At 46.2% G+C, this 15,219-nt stretch overlaps 1 protein-coding gene across 3 annotated transcripts in view; it reads right to left on the bottom strand.

Moving 5' to 3' along the window:
- LOC124297299 (homeobox protein aristaless-like) overlaps positions 1–15,219 on the bottom strand; it is a 61,502-nt gene that overhangs the window by 28,158 nt on the left and 18,125 nt on the right. Inside the window, exon 1 of one of the 3 annotated variants that reach the window (XM_046748193.1) lies at positions 1,763–2,378. The exons of the other annotated variants lie outside the window; for them this stretch is intronic. The gene's annotated coding sequence lies outside the window, so the exon portion shown is untranslated. Of the gene's footprint in view, positions 1–1,762; positions 2,379–15,219 lie in introns of those variants that run through there. 3 annotated transcript variants of the gene reach the window in all.

Raw genomic sequence — 15,219 nt, 5'->3', positions numbered from 1 at the left:
TTTTTATTTATTTATTTATTTATTTATTTATTTATTTATTTTTTTAATTCATTTATCACCACTTCTTATTTGCAATTTTAATTCCTGCATCCGACCCCGGATTAGATGCAAAATCTTTTCGCCCTGAGTATACTTTCCAAGAAACTCGTATGTATATTTACAAGCCCCGATGAGGTCGAAGCTTCGTAAGAGATTATCCTCGTGCCGTGTAACGTGAGTTTCCGATGAAATATCCCTTGCATACCTTGCGGCTCGAACACATTTACACGTGCTGACACAGCTTTGAGCGAGGAGATTCGTTCGACCGCAGCTCTTTTCGTGTATACAATAATGCATATCTTATCTAATCGTGACAGAATTGTATGTTCTTACATAGATTGAATCTTGTACACGATGTGAACCGAGCTCTGGAACACGTCAGCCTCGAACGGCAGTAAACGCGCCTCTTATCGGAAAGCTTATTGAACAAGCTCACATGCACAATGCAATTACTCCGGTACCGGGATGTATGGGCGTGTAATACGGAATCCGGAATTGACCGCGTCGCCACAGTCGTTCGATATTTCTTCGACGCGTGCACGCGTGGATACAGTGGAATTTATCCGTCGCGTAGGAATGACGGGAATCACTGCCAGGGTCGCCTCCGATTTCGTTCGATGCATGGCAGCTGCATCGACGGTCTGCAGGTAATGTTAGGCACGCCGGGCGCCACATCTTTGTCGGTCCATTAGCGATTGCCGCTGAAAGGGCACGGGATAACGGTAAGTCGACGGATAAAAGTCCTCGAAGCAACTTTTCATAGAACATATAATACATACGATTCGCTTACAATTTTCCATCGCAATGTCAATAAGCATTGAGAAAAAAAAAGAGGAAATAATCGCGACACATCGTGTAACAGGAAAGTATACAACATAAATACTCGATGTTGTAGTCATATATATAAGTAATATCCAATTAAGATTGCTTATCGCAAAGAACACGATTACCGTTAAATTATATATATATATATTATATTTATCTGACACGGCACAGCGTTTCAAATATTTCAACAATATTTCCAAGCTTTGTCGGTATTAAGTATAAAATACGTATATTATACATACACAGTATCAATCAACTCCATGGTATTACATATACTTCATCGGTAGATAATTACATCCAGACAAACAACTCGAGCTTTCGCAATCGATTCTGACGGCATGACGTCGCTGTACGTAAAGCGCATGGTAACCACACGGCACGATCATTCGCGCGTTAAAATCAAATTATCACGGAGACTCGGCTGGCTGTAAGGAGGCGCAGCAGCAACGTCCACCACGACCAAGAAATGTACTTGAATGCTTTATTATATCCCCTCGGTTATTACTCGGATAATTAGTGTTTTGCTTCGAGTATTTCTGTACCTCGCCGCAGTTCTACGTGATCGGAGAGATCGACCGAGCCACCGTAGAGTGTCTCGTGTGTAATTCGTGTTTTGCGATGCAAAAAAATCAATAAGAATAAATAAATAAATAAATACACCAAGGGTGAAGCTGGATGTACAGAGTGAAAGTTTATCGGTTCGTTGCATGCCCGCGTGCAGCAGGACGTAAGTGTGTATAACATCGATCGAACCGCGTAATTCGTAAGTGTTATCCGCGCGCGTACGAACACTGACCATTGCATCGCGACACCCCGGCTCGTATCATCGGCGTAAAGTTGTTCTTCGTCGCGTGTCATCGGGAAATTGCGGCAAAGGCGTGCGGTATTAATGACTCACCCTTCTGCGTCGACAGGATTACTCTTGACAAACGACGACGTGGTTAATGATCGCGTTGTCCGGGTGTTATTGGGGCTCGTGCGGGAGGTTAAATTGCACTCGGTTAGGTTACGACACACAATCGGTGGTGAGGAAACGTGAGGTCGTTGAAGAGCGACAGTTCAAACACAGTTGTTTAAATATTAGTTCTTTACACATACGTACATTCATATACACGTGTGTATACGTGCATGTATTATATATATATACATATATATATATATATATATTTGTCACAACACCGTGGTACAACGCACAACCGCGTGTACAACCACACAGGCAAAGGATGACCACCGTTCGGCCGCGATCGCGGGATCATCGGACGGATCGTTCGATCGTTACGTGATCCGCACCCCAGTGTCAGAGGTATGATAATACGCGTAGCGCGAAACGTCCGTATCGTGGACGGGCAAGTACACGGGTTCGATTACGCAACGCCTTCGGTTTCTAACGTAACGCGATCGAGGCGCGACGGCCGGTGTTTACAGGTAGGTGTACACGGTTCGTTGTGGTAGGTGCGGTCACTGCGACTGCGTGAAACGGTGTGCCTGCGAGGCAGATGGAATCCCGACTCCCGCATCGGCAACCCGGTTTGCCCCACCTCGTCCCGCTCTCCCTCGTCCTCGTCCCTCGGCCTTTCTCTCCGTCGAACGAGCGTGTCCCTCCTCTCTCTTGGTAGCCGCGATGGTAACCGCCCGCGAACGCGCAGGTCCTCCCCGTCGGTTGTTCGGCGACCAATCCGAGCCGCATCCGTACGACTTAACCACTGGGCTCCTACGCGTACGCAACACCGCCCATGACGTTGCGGTACTTCGTCTCTTAACCTGCCTCGTCGTGCCCTCCGGGGACTAACAGGGGTGGGAGAAACGCGAGGGGGAGAAGAGACGAGGAAGGGTATGTCGCTTGGAATGGCAACCAACCAGATACCGCCGGTATGGAAACGCGGCGATACCACCACCGATCTTACCGCTGTGATCCTCGGCACCCTTTTCCCTACGAGGGTGAATTTGGTAGCACGTAGCAACAGGGTTGGTACCAACGGACCATGCACGCATCGAGTACCGAGAGAGAGAGAGAGAGAGAAGAAATCCGGAGCTCGGAGATCGCAAGAGCTGATCACGCAGACCGTCGTCGTCGTCGTCATCGTCATCATTATCATCATGGTGCCGATGACCGTGAACGATCCTTGCAGCAACGGCAGGAGCGAGTCAATTCCATAGGCACGGTGCACCGCGCGGGTCGATCTTCCTTATCTCACGTTTAACCTACGAGCCTCGGACATCCCTCTTTGCCCGATCCCGCAGATGCCGCTTTAATCTGATCAAGATGATTGAGGCTGGCTACCGAGTAGAAATTATATACGATTATAATTATCACCGATCGGCCCGTAGCTTCCCAATAACTTCCCCCCTGCCCCTTTTTCTTTGTTTTTTCTCCTCCTTCTTCTTCTTCATCATCATCACCGTCATCTTCGTTGCCCGGACGAAAAAGCATATGGGAGATAGCCGGTTTTTCCCTGCACAACATATTGACTGCAGACACATAGAGATATACACATAGCGCGTGTGGATGAGCCACCATGGTTTCATGGGTGAGCATGAGTCTGGCATCATCACAGTTGAGTTCGAGGAAATTGTGTGCGGTATAAAGTATTAGTCGAGCTACGGTGTAATAGCTGTTACAGTACATAGCGTGCACGGGTTACAGAAACATGAGTGTGTAGTCTGCAGTGAGTTAAACGGAAGGTGAAAGATAAGAACAGGAGTTGGTATAATCGAATTTTATAACCCTCATTACGCGCAATTAGATTGCAGTATTGCCTATATCCGATCCGCGCATCCTCTCTTATACGTATATCATACAAGGCGTGTGCTACGTGTACGTTTTATCTGATTATCCTGCGTCTTATACGAGTAATAGACTAATGACTACCCTAACCCAACCGAACCTCCCCTGCATTATAACATGCTGTCGTTATCAATTGGATGTTGATACCTATATATGATAGGTCGATCAAACTATAAATGCAAAACGATGAAATATCTAACAGTATCTGTATACGTAGATTTTTAAAACTATGTTACAGATTCTGGAGAACAAAGTTATCGAAAGCAAGTGTAAGACTTGCGATAGCAGTATAGGTATATTCCATTCCAGTTTTGGTTCAAATTTATTGTTAAACAGTGCCGAGCCTTAACGTACGGCAAATTGTCAAAAAAATAGATACGAGGATCGATCGGAGATGAGAATAATCATGAGGCCGCGAAGGGGGAAACCGGTCAATGGAGGCGAAGTGCCATCCGTAACCTGCAACCACTTAGAGGGTCTTTGGAGCAGTCAACCCTGCACGGTTTGCCGACGAGCCATTCCGTTATTTATTTTTTCTCTCGTTTGCCCGAAACCTGGGATCCGGTTGAAATAATTACGAAGGTTTAGACTCCATTAGGGTGGATAAATTACATTGTTTCACCGGTAAATACGTTCACCTGCTTGCCGTGCCTAATGCGGTTGGCGTACGTATAACCTTCCCGAAAAAACTAAGAAGAAGCGGGACCCTGTGGAGAACGGGGAGTAGGAGGATCGGGAACCGAAACCAGCGATCGCGAGTCATCGAAAGATGACGCGGCGTAACGGGGTAGCGCCGTAGGGGGCGTGGCGCCTGCTAATGACATCATCGTGACGCAATCGTTTCCTTTCAACCGATTATCCCGAGGGTCGGGGCTTCCCTTTATCGTTTTTGCGGCAAAAGAACAGCAAATTGACGCGTAAAACAGGCGCGCGACGCCCTCGAAAATTACAAACAAACTCGTTATAAAAGTAATACAATTATACAGTCAGATTTCCACGCGCGATCCATCACCAAAGCAACTCGGCTGATTTTTCGACGCGTGAGGATGCACCGAGAGAATCGATATTCGTTCGCGCACGCTGCCGGTTGTTACGCGCGTAGGCATCGCCCCCGCTGGCATTGGATGAGAGATTGACAAAAAAGGGCTACCTACCGATGACCGATAGAAACGAACGACGGATCGATCTACCCGATATAATATCTATGGGCAACACTCGTTAAAGTGGCCATTGTGCTGCGGTGGCACCAAAGCCCGGTTGATTGGTTAATCTACGCCTCCTTGCCGCGTACGGATCTTGGCCTCGCAGCACGAGGAACAGCAGCAGCAGCAGCAGCGAGACAGGGATGAGAAATCGTACAGGCTTATCGTTCACCACCCAAGAAATTGGTTCAATTTCTTAGACACATAACTTGTCACCACGAGAGATCTTTAATCAAAGTGTTTTACCGTCTATCCTACCGCTCTTCCTATATCAGCGGCACCGGCACTCCAGACTCTGCGAAGCAGCGAGACCTTCCGATTGATAAATGCGAGTTTATAATCTCTATAATTTCCAATGGGATTGGTTCCAAGTGATCTAAACGAGGTGCAATGGATACTGCAACACGTCCGGTGTGCATATATTATACCTTACAGCAGGGTACCAGCGATAATCCGCGCATGTACCGCAACGCGGCCGGTTCCCCTGCAGGACTGGCGATTTCAGTGCACTTCGGTCCGTGCACCTATATTATTATAGCCAATTATTGAGGCAAAGAGCTTAAGGTACGGACGGGAGGAAACCGATCGACCATTGTTCAACCCAGTGAGTTTTTGGTTAAGCTGTGTACCCACACAAACGCGGAGCGACTGTAAGTAAATAATATGTATAGACTTACGGCATGCCGCGTACACCTATAATGTGTACATCCATCCGCGACCGCGACCGAGACGTGGAGCTGTGTAATAATCTTGGTCTGCGGTTGAACCGACTCAAGCTGCAGGCGTAGAAAGTGTATATCTGCGTATGTGTATCTCGCCCGCAGCTGGTTGTTGGTTTAGCGAGATTATCAATAATTTGACAATCGGCCGGCCACGGCTGCAGGCAATCACGGCCATTAGCTGTTGCACGCGTTTTGACCAGCGCGCGCCAACAAAAGATGTCCTCGCGGTTCGGTCCACTGGACATCGAGCGATCGGAGCGAACGACTACCCGTACCGAAAGTATCTTCTACTCGGAGAGCCGAAGCTTCAAGAGTTTTTCTTACTCTGGCAATTGCTGACGGACCGGCAGTAAAAATAACAAAAAGAGACGCGTGACTTGTTTTAATGATAATCAGAAGTTGACTGCATAGTTCGAGTAGTCAATTACGAACTGAACTTAGCCTTGCATAGCGGAATGAGAAACTGCCATGTCCGCTGTATCTATTTGATCGATCAGAACTTTTCGCTTTGAACGGTAAGCTCTGATCCGAACAATGTCTTATAACCATAGCATATCACACTGGGGTTTTAAAAACCATAAAGTACAACCGTCGAATCACGTTTCTCGACAGAAAATACGTGTTAACCAACCATGTCCCGAGACTCTTCAAGTTTTATAATTTTTTCAATGCGTAAACAGATTTCTCAACCAATTTGCTATGATAGGGAGAAAAACAGGTTAAAATTGGTATATTCCAAAAAATTGTGACATGCCGTTCGATAAGCAGAAAAATGTCCTGGATAAATTAGAATAACAGCAACGCAGAGAAACGAATCAAGCGAGTCTCCTAGGTTCGAAAAAAAACCAACTAACACGGTTCACGGAACAAGCTAACTGAGTTTACTCAACTTACTAAATGAAGAGTAAATAATATATCGAGTAGGTACGTAACGGGTACTTGCGGAAGATTTTCACAAAGAATGAAAGTCAACCGACAACGTTACCGCATTAAAATGAGAGAAAAAGCTATTTAGGTATATTCGACCAAGGATATTTGTATTGTGTACCGGCCTAAGACCAATCAACCAAAGATACGCACGAAACGTCTTCGAATCGCATTACAGCGTTCCAGTACGAGTAGATGTAACATGGAGGCTGTACAAACTTGGACGTACACCCTATCTTGGAAGCATTCGCCCTCCCCTTATTGAACGTGTGTCGGTGGGAGGCTGCGAGAATGAGGGTAGTGAGGTGGCGGGGGAGTGAGGGGGGGGTGCTATTTGTCCGTTCGAACCGCGATGGTTCCTCGTCGTCGAACGACGTCGGAGCACCGGGTCCCGCGCGGGCCCTCGGTGATTGATGGCGGAGGCCCCCGCGGGCCCCGCAAGTCCAAGCCGAGAATCAATTACCTCGGCTAAAAGGTATACCCAGGTGTACGTCTGTGTTGTGTGTGAGTGGCTTAAACAAACCGAACGTGATACCATCTCGTCTGGTCCTGCGTATGCCGCGAAGCGTAGCTGCAGTGGAAGAGGAAGAAGACGAAGACGACGAAGAAGAAGAAGAAGAAGAAGAAGAAGGTGGTGGGCATCGCTTCCCTTATACACACGGCTTATAACTACGTAGGTAGACCTCGTTCCTCGACGATCGCGCGTCAACAAATTACTTCCAAGTTTGCTGCGATCGTGGAAACCGCAAACGTCCCAGACCGCGATCCTCGGCGACGGTCAAACTGCACCCGGGGTAGAGGTTGGATAGGATGACTATCCCTAGAAATTATACCAGGTGACCGCAGCCGCTAAGCCTTGTCATTATACGTGTCGCCCTTTGATATTCCAGACCTACCCCGTATGCCTCCGATATCTCTCAAACTTTTCGTGAAGGGTGATCCTAGACTCAAAGGGTAGCATGGACAGGGTAGCTATGAAACCTAATCGTCGGTAGAGGAATTATTCCACTGACTAAAAGTGCCGTTTAATCTGCAAGATCCGACTTGAAATACAGAAATCAGAAATTCCGTGAGCATAACGAATTTTGTAACTATTGATCAATGACTGCGAATGGTTAGAATAAAGGCTGGAGGATCTGAGAAGTGTTAGGAATAAAAGCAAATAACAGAGTAGCAATAAAAGCGTGTATATTATACATATATGTCGTACGTATAGAAGCTGCACCGATGTAAATATAATATGAAATATAGGTACGAGTAGGTGGGTAACTCATTATAACCAGCACTTCTGTTCAATCGAGCAGAATAACGAGCATCATAGCCGGCTCGTCGAGTTTTATCCTGCACTGCACGTTTCACTTCCTTAATTTACCCGATCGTTGCCGATCTAATTTCATACACAATTGGCTCCGTCCCGCGCCGAGTCAGGCATCAACACCTAACGGCCACTTCCGGTATATACAACATCATCGCGTTATAAAATATGTTTAAAAAACGACGGAGTTGTAACGAGAAAATGCTATGCTGCACTAATACGTATAATACGTATAATACGTATAATGCGTGGCATTCGCACCTCTTCCACGGGTCCTCGAGACAAATGATTATTCCCGAAGGTGAAGGTGGAGCGCCGGGATACAAGAGCCGCAGGCCGGGGCGCCAGTAACCGGGGGTGTGAGGGGGGTGCGGTACCGCAACTTTCCCATGCATTAATTCGAAAAGATACACAAACCGGGTGATGAATTTGAAAAATATTCATTAGGCGTCGCGCATTCATCATCGCCGCTTGCCCAGAGCTGCAGGATGACCGACCCAGGGGCTGCACCGCGCCCAGGCCAGCCGAATTAGTTGGCAATTTAAAATGAGAAAAAACAATTAGCCCTCGCAGGTGCTTCCAGCACAGATCCCAACACCGCGGCAACCTCGAGAATTGTGCGGAAAATTCGAACGTCTAAACGTTGGAACATGAGAGCCAACACGGGGCTCTGTAAAAAGTAACAGGTTTGTTATGCTCAATGAAGAAAGAGTCCGGTAAAAAGCATCACCTCCCAAGAGGAATCGTTACACGTACGTCTGTACCTTATCCCACCGGGAGTTAATATGCCTACGAGAGTGTAAGGGGAGTACCTATAATCTATACCTATACCTGGGCAATGAATCCCAAATCCCGAGACGAATCGCGGGTCCGCGGGATCGTCGAGTGACTCGGCATCTTTCCCCTCGGACCAACTCCTACCAATTTCACGCCGACTTATTCCTCGACGGTGCGAAACAACGAGTAGCCGAGATCCGCCCCCGCCCGCTATTCACGGCATCGCGCGGAGATCGGGCATACATTATCATTACCATCGTGTACCGGTAGAAATGACGTGCGGAGAAACGATTATTCTCATATTTCAGTCGAACTCGAACGTACGTGTACCTACGCTTCGTTCCGGTAAACGTCGAAATAACTTTTCGATACTGTATCCGGAGGACTTTGTTCCCGAACCGTGTACGAATCGAGCCCGTCGAGTGTACGAGTTCGAGAGTATAAAAATGTCTAGACAACTAGTCACGTGTATCGTCGCGACCGTGTCGAATAAGAGAGAGAGAGAGAGAAAGTTTACCAGGGAGGTGTCACCGAGGTATAAAGTACGTAGGTGATATCCTGTTTTGACCGGGGAACAAGGCGAGTCCCAGAGACGTCCATTAGCTCGTTAACCGGACATATTGATATCACGTGTCTACCCGTATATACGTTGTAAACTTTCAACCGACGGTTGGAAAGAGCTCGTGCGCGCACGAGCACGTGTGCAGCGTGGGATGGACGAACGAACGAACGAACGAACGAACGAATGAACGAACGGGAAGACGTGGTTACGGGTTTGTAATTAGAAAGGCTCGAACACCGAACGCTAAACGGTTGTTGGGCTGGCCTCACTCGGTAGCTGGACGTCCACTTCACCAATACAACGTACCAAAGAGGAAAAAGGAACAACGAGGAATGAAAATAGATGAAGAAAAGTTTCTTGTATTTCATATTAGGTACAATAAATTGGTTAGAGCCTCGCCTCCAGCTACTGCAATTACGTTACTACTCGACAACGGTTACACCAAATTACGCCTACAAGTATGAGCGGTGGTAGATGCCAACGCCGTCAAGGAAAATCGATGGCTCATGTCACACTGTCGTACACTCACTCGCGATGATAAAAATCACTCACGATCCGAAGACAGTCGAAAAACAGTGTAATGGAATCACTCTCGCATCGCTTCAACTTTGATTCATTGTCCGACTCGTTGGAATCATTTGACGCCATGACAGAGTCACTGGTACCTTAGATACTCGTGCACGAACCGACGGTACGGCGGTAGCTAATGAGAAACAGATAAGGCGGAGATCCGGTGGCAAATAACTCTCGTATACTAGGTGTAAGACCGATAAACTCTGGCTTCGTCTTAGCCCGCCTATTATACGGGATAGACTTCGTCGTAGGCTCTGTATCACGTACACCCGATGCATATATACGTTTTTACCTATCGGAGCAGTGACAAAGAACCGCTGATTGGCGACATCTTTTTGCAGTAATCGATTCCACGACGATTAGCTTGGACAATTGCGGCAGAATCCCGCAAAAATAAATATACATATAGTAAAACTGACCTGGAAACGTGTTTCGAACATCGATGATTTCCTGCATCGTGGGATGGAACCGACCAAGAGAAGCGATTTCGTAATTTAGAACTACTAAACAACCGTGAATTGCCAGGTACGTACAAGTCTAATTTAATAAAGCAGTGTCTCGGGACGATGGACACGAGAGGAGAAAGAGGAGGACTCTGTATAAGGCCACCTGATGTGGTAAAACAGTGAAACCGAAGAGACGCGAGTTCCCCCCGCCCTTTGTTTTTGCCGTTTCCGCGCCGGTTCAAAGTCGTTTTTCCACACAGGACCGAAACTTAAGTCGTTACGATTTCCGGCCCGAACTTTTTGCCCGTCCTAACCGTGATCCTCGATCCGTCGTCGTGCCTTATTATACCCAATCCTCGACGAATCTCTCGCGGAATAAGTAAACGTTCGCTGGGTATATAACGTGCAGAGCGATACCGATTTATCATTGAACCTGTTACATTATCTCGTGCAAACTTTGTCCTAATTGCGATTCGACGAGGAAAATTAACGATTGGCCTTGGTCGCTGCGCAGAGAATTCTGCGGGATAATCACGGTTCGAGCTTCGATCCCCGTATCGTAATACGGTTCAATCGAGCGTGTACCCTGAAAGATCGGATCGTCTCTGTGAGGGAAAAAGAGAGAAAGAGAGAAAGAGAGAGAGAGGGGAGGGAGGGAGCGGAGCAGGAGAAAGAGAGAAATACGTATACACGTAAAAAGACATCCCCGACTCGTGGTAATCGAACGTCGGTATCCGATTGACCGGTTCGAATTCGTACGCGTCGATGGTCGTAGTATGCATCTCGCCCTTGGCCCCGCTAGCTCGGCGGTAATCACGTAAGTGGAGCCCCCCTACCCTGGGCTGACCAGGTCTGAGGTTAAAGCTGCTCGAAACCCCAACGAATCCCGTGTGGATAGCGCGGACGCAAACCTACTCGTGCCCCCATGCTTCTCGTATAGTAGAATAATCTGATGATCCGAAATCCGAGAGACGAGAAACGAGCCGAGCTGAAGGATGTTGCATGGCCGTACGGAAACCCCGGCCTCGGCGTTATACCTATAACTAGCTCTGTAGACAAAAATAATCAAGTGTGATTGCTCGTAATGACGGGCCGAAGCTGCCCAGCTTAACAAATTATATAGGATTCGGGCGATGATCGATCCTCTGCGATCGGACGAGCTCCAAGAAACGACCATGATCCGAGGCGGCAATACCTTAGATATATATATTCCGGGATACGTAGAGGTACCTACCCATCCAACCGTACATCGCATGCGCAAGCCTGTATTATATACCCTCTACCCTAAGTGGATCCATTTCCGTCGTCGCCGTTCCTCGGTTCTGATTAATAGGTTCAGGGATGCGGGGGATGAATTTTACGACCGAAAGATCCCGACTTCTTAGTCAAATCACCGTTTCTTACCTAACGAATAATTACGACGCCGTGTAAATTCACAGCATACTCGTCCACTAGTGGCTCGTTGGAATAAACTAACGCGCATATACATGGATACACTATTAAACGCAGTATTCTACCAGAGTCAAGAAAATCCCACACGATTGGAGTTGAACTCCAGTGCTCCGACACCGTTCAGCAATGTACCCGATAACTTGCCGGTGTGAATTTTCTCCGAATCGTAAATGTAAGACATACTTTCGGATTCTCTTCCATACCATTCCACAGTTCCGCGAACGTTGTCTAACAAGTTAACAATTTATTGTTCACAGCACAAGCAGTTTTTCGTATACAAGCTTCACGAATTTGAAAGAACTAAATAAATTTTTAAAAAATACCAATTAATATGCTGCACGATGCCGAGCATATGGTATGAACTGTGGTATACGGAATACGGCTAGTTACAAGCGGCACAATCGGCCGTTCGCCGCATGGCCGCGAGACTGCCGTAATCGAGGAGTAGGGTAATAACGTTTAATTGGATTTTACGACGTCCCGGTTTCATACTCAATTATAATTGCCGCGCGAGCATGGCGAATGGGGTAACCTAAGTACCAACGTACACTGTGTCGTTTTCGTTTCTGCCGGTGCAGCAACGGCGATCGAAACGCCTAGTGGCGCGGAATTCACGGACAGACTGTACGTAACGTATCACGCCGTAAAGTGTATCTAACGCGAGTCCACATTTACAGGCGCATACATACCTGCGTGCACTCTGCAGCGTTGAATAAACCGCGTGCAAATATACCAAGACGTATAATCAACGACTACCCAACTAATTTTCACCGCGTCGCGGCGTCATTATGAATTACAGCCGTGGAGTATAATTGCAGCCTGTGTATCTGTGACCGGTGCGTTCCTCGATACGGAATTTCCACATTTCAACGTTCCGTCTAATGTACGGTACCTGGCATTCGAGACGCAGATACGCTTTACGGTCGTGTTACCAATTATCATGCATCAATGGATACAAAGTACCTACTGACTGCTCGCTAGTATCGGTTCAAACTACTTTGTACCTGATAATTTATACCTACGGGAAAACGAAATGATACGCCAACTGGAAAAAACACATTTCGTTTCGAAATCTATCGTACAGTATTTATTTATTTATTTATTTATTTATTTGTTTTTCTTGTAGTTGAACTAAATCATTTTGCAAAAAATTAAGAAAATTATGAAAACGAGAGCTTGCCCGTCCGATACATTATATCGCAGTAAAATTTTACCCACGAATTTTAAATTTCTTCTTCTCGCGCCACCGCGTCTTCCAAATATAGTAAAATGCCAATGCGGCACAATATCTTTTTTCGTTTCTACTTTTCTCGTGACTAAAGTGAAAAATGGTTGTTAACATACTGTATAAAATAACTTGTTCGTTTATCTCAATGATTGCCATCAAACCCGTGATAGTTTGATTGAATCAGGAGCGAGTTAATTATTCTGCAAGGTATTGCAGGCGTTACGATCGCATCGCGGGTCTACAAGTATTATATACCGGATGCGATTAAGAGTCTACCTATGAAAGCGGCAATGTTTCACTGCACCCTGGCAGCGGATATACGCGTGGAAGTTCGAGGCGAGTAAACGGTGATCTGTAACTTGGAGCAAGAACGTCTCATTATACACGCTTACCCTGCTCGATTAAATCAGCCGTGGGACTGCACGGGGTGCACGTAAACTAGTAACTCGGAGAGAACGAACCCCCGCGTATTATTAATTATTGTACCGTTAAGATTACCCGCGGCCACGAAGCGCCGGATACGAATGTCTTGGAATTTCGTCTCTATAAAAATAAGATGGAAAGTGTAGGACACTTTTTTGATCCGATTCATTCGGGGGGGCATAAAACTGATGAAGGAGTAAACGAGTAAATAACAGAACAACCTGCACGATCAGGTCCCTCGAGTCGTGATCGTTTTTTCGACGACACGTATCACTCGCTCGCGCAATATCCAGAAATTGTGCTGAATATAGAACATGGCTCAAAGAAAATGAGGAAAGAAAAAATCGAAGGGATAAAACAGTAAAAGCGAGGGTTTAGAATTAAGGCAAATGATTCGATAAAAATTCCCCCGTCGATTCATAAGCTTTTCACGGCTCTCCAGCGGCCTGTTTCTCAGAATCGCGAATTGACACGCGAGCCTGATAGATTTTTTCAGTACCATACTAAAATATGCAGTATAGACAAAGTAATTTGTTACAAGTCTGTAATAATCCGTATAAAAACTGAAGCAAAATGTACCATCGATCGGTGAGAAAAAAAAAGAACAAAGTAATGAAGTCCACGCACAAGTGGTCAAAAAGCCTGATGGACAATGTACGTACCTATTACCTATAGTTAATTCTCAAAGAAAGTCAGACAAGGGCATGAAGATATAAAGTTTCTATAATACAAAAGCTATGCTCCGTACGTGTCCAAGTGTCGCGAAATATGACAAAGAATATTGAAAGAGGTTCATTGGTCCAAACCGATACGGTATATCCCTGAGTCGGTGATACGAATCGGACCGCACCCAATAACAACGCGGCAGGATCCCGCGGACGGATCAAATAAAGGACAATCTAGATTCTAGATTAAGTTTTAATTGGTTCGGTTAAACCGCGTCCCGGCGCTGGGTAATTACAAATTAGGTGGTGGTCCTCGCGTGGGATCCGTCGTGCGGAGGGCGGCGGTTTGTATAAAGGTATACGTGTACGATATGGGTTACGTATGAATACATGTACGGAAGTTGATCAATCGATTTCTCCATTGCCCCTTCCATCAAGCTCGGCAGCGTATTTACCGAGACGCTCTATATTATATTGTTACGTAGCTGGCCGCGCACGAAATGCGATGTAATGTAGAAAAAACAAAAGAAAAATACTAAAAAAACGAAAAACTAAAACTAATAAGATCAATGAAAATAAAAATCTTAAAATTACCAATTTGTACGGATCAACCCGTTGCGACAAGCCCTATACACATGCATACGTGCATGTAACAACTGTGCAATGTAACTCATTGCGCGTTATACTTGCGTTGTACCTACATATGTTATACCATTCACATACATTTATATAAGAATATTTAAGGCACGCGTATAAGAGAAGTATACATGTGTAGTAATAATGAAGTAGGTACCTTATATAGGGATGAGCGAAACGTTGTTTATCCAGCCCCCGGCTCTGCACCGATTGATTAGTTCGATCATATCGCGATGATACGAAAGTTGACGATGCAAGGCGTCGGCAAGGGTCCGCGTACCCCTTACGCATGACGCTTATTTTAAACAATATTCACCATACCGATACTCGCCCGTTACACGTACGTTATGGCGGAATACCTGCACAGCGTGAATAGATCTATCCGCGAATGCTTGTCAGACTAATACGTACATACGGGTAGGTGTGTGAAAGCGATTTTATCTGGCATTTCCGCGGGGTTGTTGTTTAGTACCTCGCAAAGTGCGTTAAGGTCCAACTCCGACAAACAAGGCAGAGATAAAGACAATTAATGTTACCTCGCGTTGATTAGTCGATCCGCACGCGAGCATTTCACCTCCTCCCTTGCGTCACGGTGTAACCACCTATACGTGTGTGAGTTAACGTAGAAGTAATACAGCGTTT

Source organism: Neodiprion virginianus, chromosome 2, assembly GCF_021901495.1.
Source record: "Neodiprion virginianus isolate iyNeoVirg1 chromosome 2, iyNeoVirg1.1, whole genome shotgun sequence".
NCBI classification, from domain to species: Eukaryota; Metazoa; Arthropoda; class Insecta; order Hymenoptera; family Diprionidae; genus Neodiprion; species Neodiprion virginianus.
This window is presented reverse-complemented; position numbering and strand designations above follow the sequence as displayed.